Source organism: Tenrec ecaudatus, chromosome 3 (genome assembly GCF_050624435.1).
Source record: "Tenrec ecaudatus isolate mTenEca1 chromosome 3, mTenEca1.hap1, whole genome shotgun sequence".
Lineage (NCBI taxonomy): Eukaryota > Metazoa > Chordata > Mammalia > Afrosoricida > Tenrecidae > Tenrec > Tenrec ecaudatus.
The window spans coordinates 55,399,492-55,410,615 of NC_134532.1; positions in this window are offsets into that span (position 1 = coordinate 55,399,492).

The following is an 11,124-nucleotide window of genomic DNA, read 5'->3' on the forward strand; positions in this document are numbered from 1 at the left end:
ACTATGTAGATTCCCTAGCGGGCACTTGGACTACGTAGGTTCCCTAGCGGGCACTTAGACGCTGTATGTTCCCTAGCGGGCACTTGGACTATATATGTTCCTTACGGACACTTGAACTATGTAAGTTAACTAACGGGCACTTGGACTATGTAGGTTAACTAGCGCGCCCTTGGACTATCTAGGTAACCTAGCGGGCACTTGGGCTATGTAGGTTAACTACCGGGCACTTGCACTATCTAGGTTACCTAACGGGCACTTGGACTATGTACGTTCCCTAGCGGGCACTTGGACTATCTATGTTAACTAGCGGGCACTTGGACTATGTAGGTTAACTAGGAGACACTTGCACTATATAGGTTACCTAGCGGCACTTGGACTATCTAGGTTAACTAGCGGGCACTTGGACTATCTGGGTTAACTAGCGTGCACTTGGACTATGTAGGTTCCTTAGCGGGAATTTGGATATCTAGTTTACCTAGCGGGCACTTGGACTATGTAGGTTAACTAGCGGGCCCTTGGACTATCTAGGTTACATAGATGGAACTTGGATTTTATAGGTCACCTTGCGGGCACTTGGACTATGTACATACCTTGGCGGGCACTTGGACTATCTAGGTTACCTAGCGGTCACTTGGACTATGTACGTCCCCTAGCGGGCACTTGGACTATCTAGGTTAATTAGAAGGCCCTTGTACTATGTAGGTTAACTAGCGGGCACTTGGATTATCAAGGTTAACTAGCGGGCACTTGGATTATCAAGGTTAACTAGCGGGCACTTAGACGATCTAGGTTAACTAGCGGGCACTTGGACTATCTAGGTTAACTAGCGGGCCCTTATACTATCTAGGTTTACTAGCGGGCACTTGGACTATCTAGGTTACCTAGCGGGCACTTGGACTATGTACGTTCCCTAGCGGGCACTTGGACTATGTACGTTTCCTAGCGGGTACTTGGACTATCTATGTTATCTAGCGGGCACTTGGACTATGTAGGTTCCCTATCGGGCACTTGGACTAGATAGGTTCCCTAGCGGGCACTTGGTCTATCTAGGTTAACTAGTGGGCACTTGGACTATCTATGTTAAGTAGTGAGCACTTGGACTATCTAGGTTAACTAGCGGACATTTGGACTATTAGGGTCCCTAGCGGGCATTTGGACTATATTGGTTACGTAGCGGGCACTTGGATTATGTAGGTAAACGAACGGGCACTTGGATTATGTAGGTAACCTAGTGCTCACTTGAACTGTCTTGGTTACCTAGCGGGCACTTGGAGTATGTAGGTTAACTAGGGGGAACTTGGACTACGTAGGTTAACTAGCGGGCCCTTGGACGATGTAGGTTAACTAGCGGGCCCTTGGACTATGTAGGTTAACTAGCGGGCCCTTGGACTATGTAAGTTAACTAGCGGTCACTTGGACGATCTAGGTTGACTAGCGGATACTTGGACTATGTAGGTTAACTTGCGGGCCCTTAAACTATGTAGATTAACTAGAGGCACTTGGAGTATCTTCGTTAACTAGCGGGCCCTTGGACTATGTAGATTCCCTGGCGGGCACTTGGACTATGTATGTTCCAGAGCGGGCACTTGGACTATGTAGGTTCCCTAGCAGGCACTTGGACTATGTAGGTTCCCTAGCGGGCACTTGTACTATGTAGGTTAACTAGCGGACACTTGGACGATCTAGGTTAACTAGCCGGTACTTGGACTATGTAGGTTAACTAGCGGTCCCTTGAACTATGTAGATTAACTAGCGGCACTTGGACTATCTACGTTAACTAGCGGGCCCTTGGACTATGTAGATTCCCTAGCGGGCACTTGGACTACGTAGGTTCCCTAGCGGGCACTTAGACCCTGTATGTTCCCTAGCGGGCACTTGGACTATATATGTTCCTTACGGACACTTGAACTATGTAAGTTAACTAACGGGCACTTGGACTATGTAGGTTAACTAGCGCGCCCTTGGACTATCTAGGTAACCTAGCGGGCACTTGGGCTATGTAGGTTAACTACCGGGCACTTGCACTATCTAGGTTACCTAACGGGCACTTGGACTATGTACGTTCCCTAGCGGGCACTTGGACTATCTATGTTAACTAGCGGGCACTTGGACTATGTAGGTTAACTAGGAGACACTTGCACTATATAGGTTACCTAGCGGCACTTGGACTATCTAGGTTAACTAGCGGGCACTTGGACTATCTGGGTTAACTAGCCGGTACTTGGACTATGTAGGTTAACTAGCGGTCCCTTGAACTATGTAGATTAACTAGCGGCACTTGGACTATCTACGTTAACTAGCGGGCCCTTGGACTATGTAGATTCCCTAGCGGGCACTTGGACTATGTATGTTCCAGAGCGGGCACTTGGACTATGTAGGTTCCCTAGCAGGCACTTGGACTATGTAGGTTCCCTGGCGGGCACTTGTACTATGTAGGTTAACTAGGGGACACTTGCTCTATATAGTTTACCTAGCGGCATTTGGACTATCTAGGTTTACTAGCGGGCACTTGGAATATCTGGGTTAACTAGCGTGCACTTGGACTATGTAGGTTCCTTAGCGAGAATTTGGATATCTAGTTTACCTAGCGGGCACTGGGACTATGTACGTCCCCTAGAGGGCACTTGGACTATTTAGGTTAACTAGAAGGCCCTTGTACTATGTAGGTTAACTAGCGGGCACTTGGATTATCAAGGTTAACTAGCGGGCACTTAGACGATCTAGGTTAACTAGCGGGCACTTGGACTATCTAGGTTAACTAGCGGGCCCTTATACTATCTAGGTTTACTAGCGGGCACTTGGACTATCTAGGTTACCTAGCGGGCACTTGGACTATGTACGTTCCCTAGCGGGCACTTGGACTATGTACGTTTCCTAGCGGGTACTTGGACTATCTATGTTATCTAGCGGGCACTTGGACTATGTAGGTTCCCTATCGGGCACTTGGACTAGATAGGTTCCCTAGCGGGCACTTGGTCTATCTAGGTTAACTAGTGGGCACTTGGACTATCTATGTTAAGTAGCGAGCACTTGGACTATCTAGGTTAACTAGCGGACATTTGGACTATTAGGGTCCCTAGCGGGCATTTGGACTATATTGGTTACCTAGCGGGCACTTGGATTATGTAGGTAAACGAACGGGCACTTGGACTATGTCGGTAACCTAGTGCTCACTTGAACTGTCTAGGTTACCTAGCGGGCACTTGGAGTATGTAGGTTAACTAGGGGGCACTTGGACTACGTAGGTTAACTAGCGGGCCCTTGGACGATGTAGGTTAACTAGTGGGCCCTTGGACTATGTAGGTTAACTAGCGGGCCCTTGGACTATGTAAGTTAACTAGCGGTCACTTGGACGATCTAGGTTGACTAGCGGATACTTGGACTATGTAGGTTAACTTGCGGGCCCTTAAACTATGTAGATTAACTAGAGGCACTTGGAGTATCTTCGTTAACTAGCGGGCCCTTGGACTATGTAGATTCCCTGGCGGGCACTTGGACTATGTATGTTCCAGAGCGGGCACTTGGACTATGTAGGTTCCCTAGCAGGCACTTGGACTATGTAGGTTCCCTAGCGGGCACTTGTACTATGTAGGTTAACTAGCGGACACTTGGACGATCTAGGTTAACTAGCCGGTACTTGGACTATGTAGGTTAACTAGCGGTCCCTTGAACTATGTAGATTAACTAGCGGCACTTGGACTATCTACGTTAACTAGCGGGCCCTTGGACTATGTAGATTCCCTAGCGGGCACTTGGACTACGTAGGTTCCCTAGCGGGCACTTAGACTCTGTATGTTCCCTAGCGGGCACTTGGACTATATATGTTCCTTACGGACACTTGAACTATGTAAGTTAACTAACGGGCACTTGGACTATGTAGGTTAACTAGCGCGCCCTTGGACTATCTAGGTAACCTAGCGGGCACTTGGGCTATGTAGGTTAACTACCGGGCACTTGCACTATCTAGGTTACCTAACGGGCACTTGGACTATGTACGTTCCCTAGCGGGCACTTGGACTATCTATGTTAACTAGCGGGCACTTGGACTATGTAGGTTAACTAGGGGACACTTGCACTATATAGGTTACCTAGCGGCACTTGGACTATCTAGGTTAACTAGCGGGCACTTGGACTATCTGGGTTAACTAGCGTGCACTTGGACTATGTAGGTTCCTTAGCGGGAATTTGGATATCTAGTTTACCTAGCGGGCACTTGGACTATGTAGGTTAACTAGCGGGCCCTTGGACTATCTAGGTTACATAGATGGAACTTGGATTTTATAGGTCACCTTGCGGGCACTTGGACTATGTAGGTTAACCGAGGCACTTTGACGATCTAAGTTAAATAGTGGGCCCTTGGACTATGTAGGTTAACGAACGGGCATTTGGACTATGTAGGTTACCTAGCAGGCACTTGGACTGTCTAGGTTACCTAGCGGGCACTTGGACTATCTAGGTTAACGAACGGGCACTTGGACTATCTAGGTTAACGAAATGGCACTTGGACTATGTAGGTTACCTAGCGGGCACTTGCACTATCTAGGTTACCTAGCGGGCACTTGGACTATGTAGGTTAATTAGCGGGCATTTGGACTATGTAGGTAACCTAGCGGGCACTTGGACAGTCCCAGTTACCTAGCGGGCACTTGGATTTCTAGGTTAACGAATGGGCACTTGGACTATGTATGTTGCATAGCGGGCAATTGGATTATCTAGGTTAGGTAACGGGCACTTGGAATATTTAGGTTACCTAGCGGGAACTTGGACTATCTAGGTTAACTAACGGGCACTTGGACTATGTAGGTTCCCTAGCGGGCCCTTGGACTATGTAAGTTCCCTAGCGGGCACTTGGACTATGTGGGTTCCCTAGCGAGCATTTGGACTATCTAGGTTACGTAACGGGCACTTGGACTATGTGGGTTCCCTAGCGGGCATTTGGACTATCCAGGTTACCTAGCGGGCACTTGGACTATGTACGTTCCCTAGCGGGCACTTGGCCTATTTACGTTTCCTAGCGGGTCCTTGGACTATCTATGTTATCTAGCGGGCACTTGGACTATGTAGGTTCCCTATCGGGCACTTGGACTAGATAGGTTCCCTAGCGGGCACTTGGTCTATCTAGGTTAACTAATGGGCACTTGGACTATCTATGTTAAGTAGCGAGCACTTGGACTATCTAGGTAACCTAGCGGGCACTTGGGCTATGTAGGTTAACTACCGGGCACTTGCACTATCTAGGTTACCTAACGGGCACTTGGACTATGTACGTTCCCTAGCGGGCACTTGGACTATCTATGTTAACTAGCGGGCACTTGGACTATGTAGGTTAACTAGGAGACACTTGCACTATATAGGTTACCTAGCGGCACTTGGACTATCTAGGTTAACTAGCGGGCACTTGGACTATCTGGGTTAACTAGCGTGCACTTGGACTATGTAGGTTCCTTAGCGGGAATTTGGATATCTAGTTTACCTAGCGGGCACTTGGACTATGTAGGTTAACTAGCGGGCCCTTGGACTATCTAGGTTACATAGATGGAACTTGGATTTTATAGGTCACCTTGCGGGCACTTGGACTATGTACATACCTTGGCGGGCACTTGGACTATCTAGGTTACCTAGCGGGCACTTGGACTATGTACGTCCCCTAGCGGGCACTTGGACTATCTAGGTTAATTAGAAGGCCCTTGTACTATGTAGGTTAACTAGCGGGCACTTGGATTATCAAGGTTAACTAGCGGGCACTTGGATTATCAAGGTTAACTAGCGGGCACTTAGACGATCTAGGTTAACTAGCGGGCACTTGGACTATCTAGGTTAACTAGCGGGCCCTTATACTATCTAGGTTTACTAGCGGGCACTTGGACTATCTAGGTTACCTAGCGGGCACTTGGACTATGTACGTTCCCTAGCGGGCACTTGGACTATGTACGTTTCCTAGCGGGTACTTGGACTATCTATGTTATCTAGCGGGCACTTGGACTATGTAGGTTCCCTATCGGGCACTTGGACTAGATAGGTTCCCTAGCGGGCACTTGGTCTATCTAGGTTAACTAGTGGGCACTTGGACTATCTATGTTAAGTAGTGAGCACTTGGACTATCTAGGTTAACTAGCGGACATTTGGACTATTAGGGTCCCTAGCGGGCATTTGGACTATATTGGTTACGTAGCGGGCACTTGGATTATGTAGGTAAACGAACGGGCACTTGGATTATGTAGGTAACCTAGTGCTCACTTGAACTGTCTTGGTTACCTAGCGGGCACTTGGAGTATGTAGGTTAACTAGGGGGAACTTGGACTACGTAGGTTAACTAGCGGGCCCTTGGACGATGTAGGTTAACTAGCGGGCCCTTGGACTATGTAGGTTAACTAGCGGGCCCTTGGACTATGTAAGTTAACTAGCGGTCACTTGGACGATCTAGGTTGACTAGCGGATACTTGGACTATGTAGGTTAACTTGCGGGCCCTTAAACTATGTAGATTAACTAGAGGCACTTGGAGTATCTTCGTTAACTAGCGGGCCCTTGGACTATGTAGATTCCCTGGCGGGCACTTGGACTATGTATGTTCCAGAGCGGGCACTTGGACTATGTAGGTTCCCTAGCAGGCACTTGGACTATGTAGGTTCCCTAGCGGGCACTTGTACTATGTAGGTTAACTAGCGGACACTTGGACGATCTAGGTTAACTAGCCGGTACTTGGACTATGTAGGTTAACTAGCGGTCCCTTGAACTATGTAGATTAACTAGCGGCACTTGGACTATCTACGTTAACTAGCGGGCCCTTGGACTATGTAGATTCCCTAGCGGGCACTTGGACTACGTAGGTTCCCTAGCGGGCACTTAGACGCTGTATGTTCCCTAGCGGGCACTTGGACTATATATGTTCCTTACGGACACTTGAACTATGTAAGTTAACTAACGGGCACTTGGACTATGTAGGTTAACTAGCGCGCCCTTGGACTATCTAGGTAACCTAGCGGGCACTTGGGCTATGTAGGTTAACTACCGGGCACTTGCACTATCTAGGTTACCTAACGGGCACTTGGACTATGTACGTTCCCTAGCGGGCACTTGGACTATCTATGTTAACTAGCGGGCACTTGGACTATGTAGGTTAACTAGGAGACACTTGCACTATATAGGTTACCTAGCGGCACTTGGACTATCTAGGTTAACTAGCGGGCACTTGGACTATCTGGGTTAACTAGCCGGTACTTGGACTATGTAGGTTAACTAGCGGTCCCTTGAACTATGTAGATTAACTAGCGGCACTTGGACTATCTACGTTAACTAGCGGGCCCTTGGACTATGTAGATTCCCTAGCGGGCACTTGGACTATGTATGTTCCAGAGCGGGCACTTGGACTATGTAGGTTCCCTAGCAGGCACTTGGACTATGTAGGTTCCCTGGCGGGCACTTGTACTATGTAGGTTAACTAGGGGACACTTGCTCTATATAGTTTACCTAGCGGCACTTGGACTATCTAGGTTTACTAGCGGGCACTTGGAATATCTGGGTTAACCAGCGTGCACTTGGACTATGTAGGTTCCTTAGCGAGAATTTGGATATCTAGTTTACCTAGCGGGCACTGGGACTATGTACGTCCCCTAGAGGGCACTTGGACTATTTAGGTTAACTAGAAGGCCCTTGTACTATGTAGGTTAACTAGCGGGCACTTGGATTATCAAGGTTAACTAGCGGGCACTTAGACGATCTAGGTTAACTAGCGGGCACTTGGACTATCTAGGTTAACTAGCGGGCCCTTATACTATCTAGGTTTACTAGCGGGCACTTGGACTATCTAGGTTACCTAGCGGGCACTTGGACTATGTACGTTCCCTAGCGGGCACTTGGACTATGTACGTTTCCTAGCGGGTACTTGGACTATCTATGTTATCTAGCGGGCACTTGGACTATGTAGGTTCCCTATCGGGCACTTGGACTAGATAGGTTCCCTAGCGGGCACTTGGTCTATCTAGGTTAACTAGTGGGCACTTGGACTATCTATGTTAAGTAGCGAGCACTTGGACTATCTAGGTTAACTAGCGGACATTTGGACTATTAGGGTCCCTAGCGGGCATTTGGACTATATTGGTTACCTAGCGGGCACTTGGATTATGTAGGTAAACGAACGGGCACTTGGACTATGTCGGTAACCTAGTGCTCACTTGAACTGTCTAGGTTACCTAGCGGGCACTTGGAGTATGTAGGTTAACTAGGGGGCACTTGGACTACGTAGGTTAACTAGCGGGCCCTTGGACGATGTAGGTTAACTAGTGGGCCCTTGGACTATGTAGGTTAACTAGCGGGCCCTTGGACTATGTAAGTTAACTAGCGGTCACTTGGACGATCTAGGTTGACTAGCGGATACTTGGACTATGTAGGTTAACTTGCGGGCCCTTAAACTATGTAGATTAACTAGAGGCACTTGGAGTATCTTCGTTAACTAGCGGGCCCTTGGACTATGTAGATTCCCTGGCGGGCACTTGGACTATGTATGTTCCAGAGCGGGCACTTGGACTATGTAGGTTCCCTAGCAGGCACTTGGACTATGTAGGTTCCCTAGCGGGCACTTGTACTATGTAGGTTAACTAGCGGACACTTGGACGATCTAGGTTAACTAGCCGGTACTTGGACTATGTAGGTTAACTAGCGGTCCCTTGAACTATGTAGATTAACTAGCGGCACTTGGACTATCTACGTTAACTAGCGGGCCCTTGGACTATGTAGATTCCCTAGCGGGCACTTGGACTACGTAGGTTCCCTAGCGGGCACTTAGACTCTGTATGTTCCCTAGCGGGCACTTGGACTATATATGTTCCTTACGGACACTTGAACTATGTAAGTTAACTAACGGGCACTTGGACTATGTAGGTTAACTAGCGCGCCCTTGGACTATCTAGGTAACCTAGCGGGCACTTGGGCTATGTAGGTTAACTACCGGGCACTTGCACTATCTAGGTTACCTAACGGGCACTTGGACTATGTACGTTCCCTAGCGGGCACTTGGACTATCTATGTTAACTAGCGGGCACTTGGACTATGTAGGTTAACTAGGGGACACTTGCACTATATAGGTTACCTAGCGGCACTTGGACTATCTAGGTTAACTAGCGGGCACTTGGACTATCTGGGTTAACTAGCGTGCACTTGGACTATGTAGGTTCCTTAGCGGGAATTTGGATATCTAGTTTACCTAGCGGGCACTTGGACTATGTAGGTTAACTAGCGGGCCCTTGGACTATCTAGGTTACATAGATGGAACTTGGATTTTATAGGTCACCTTGCGGGCACTTGGACTATGTAGGTTAACCGAGGCACTTGGACGATCTAAGTTAAATAGTGGGCCCTTGGACTATGTAGGTTAACGAACGGGCATTTGGACTATGTAGGTTACCTAGCAGGCACTTGGACTGTCTAGGTTACCTAGCGGGCACTTGGACTATCTAGGTTAACGAACGGGCACTTGGACTATCTACGTTAACGAAATCGCACTAGGACTATGTAGGTTACCTAGCGGGCACTTGTATTATCTAGGTTAGCTAACAGGAACTTGGAATATCTAGGTTACCTAGCAGGCACTTGGACTATGTAGGTTACCTTGCGGGCAATTGTACTATCTAGGTTACCTAACGGGAACTTGGACTATGTAGGTTAACTAGCATACACTTGGACGATCTAGGTTAACTAGCGGGCACTTGGAATATCTAGGTTAACTAGCGGGCCCTTGGACTATGTAGGTTAACTAGCAGGCACTTGGACTATGTAGGTTAACTAGCGGGAATTTGGACTATCTAGGTTAACTAGCTGACCTTGGACTATGTAGGTTAACTATCGGGCACTTGGACTATCTAGGTTAACTAGCGGGCACTTGGACTATCTATGTTAACTAGCGGGCACTTGCACAAAGCAGGTTCCCTAGCGGGCACTTTTACTATGTAGGTTCCCTAGCGGGCACTTGGACTATCTAGGTTCCCTACGGGCACTTGGACTATCTAGGTTCCCTAACGGGCACTTGGACTATGTAGGTTCCTCTGCGGGCACTTGGACTATGTAGGTTCCCTATCAGGCTCTTGGACTATGTAGGTTAAATATCGGGCACTTGGACTATCTAGGTTAACTAGAGGGCACGTGGACTATCTAAGTTAATTAGCGGGTACTTGTACAATGCAGGTTCCCTAGCGGGCATTTTGAGTATGTAGGTTCCCTAGCGGGCACTTGGATTATATAAGTTCCCTAACGGGCACTTGGAATATATAGGTTCCCTATCGGGCACTTGGACTATGTAGGTTCCTCAGCGGGCACTTGGACTATGTAGGTTCCCTATTGGGCATTGGACTATGTAGGTTAACTAGCAGGACCTTGGACTATCTAAGATACCTAGCGGGCACTTGTACTATGTAGTTTAACTAGCGGACACTTGGACAATCTAGGTTACCAAGCGGGCACTTGAACTATGTAGATTAACTAGAGGCACTTGGAGTATCTTCGTTAACTAGCGGGCCCTTGGACTATGTAGATTCCCTGGCGGGCACTTGGACTATGTATGTTCCAGAGCGGGCACTTGGACTATGTAGGTTCCCTAGCAGGCACTTGGACTATGTAGGTTCCCTAGCGGGCACTTGTACTATGTAGGTTAACTAGCGGACACTTGGACGATCTAGGTTAACTAGCCGGTACTTGGACTATGTAGGTTAACTAGCGGTCCCTTGAACTATGTAGATTAACTAGCGGCACTTGGACTATCTACGTTAACTAGCGGGCCCTTGGACTATGTAGATTCCCTAGCGGGCACTTGGACTACGTAGGTTCCCTAGCGGGCACTTAGACTCTGTATGTTCCCTAGCGGGCACTTGGACTATATATGTTCCTTACGGACACTTGAACTATGTAAGTTAACTAACGGGCACTTGGACTATGTAGGTTAACTAGCGCGCCCTTGGACTATCTAGGTAACCTAGCGGGCACTTGGGCTATGTAGGTTAACTACCGGGCACTTGCACTATCTAGGTTACCTAACGGGCACTTGGACTATGTACGTTCCCTAGCGGGCACTTGGACTATCTATGTTAACTAGCGGGCACTTGGACTATGTAGGTTAACTAGGGGACACTTGCACT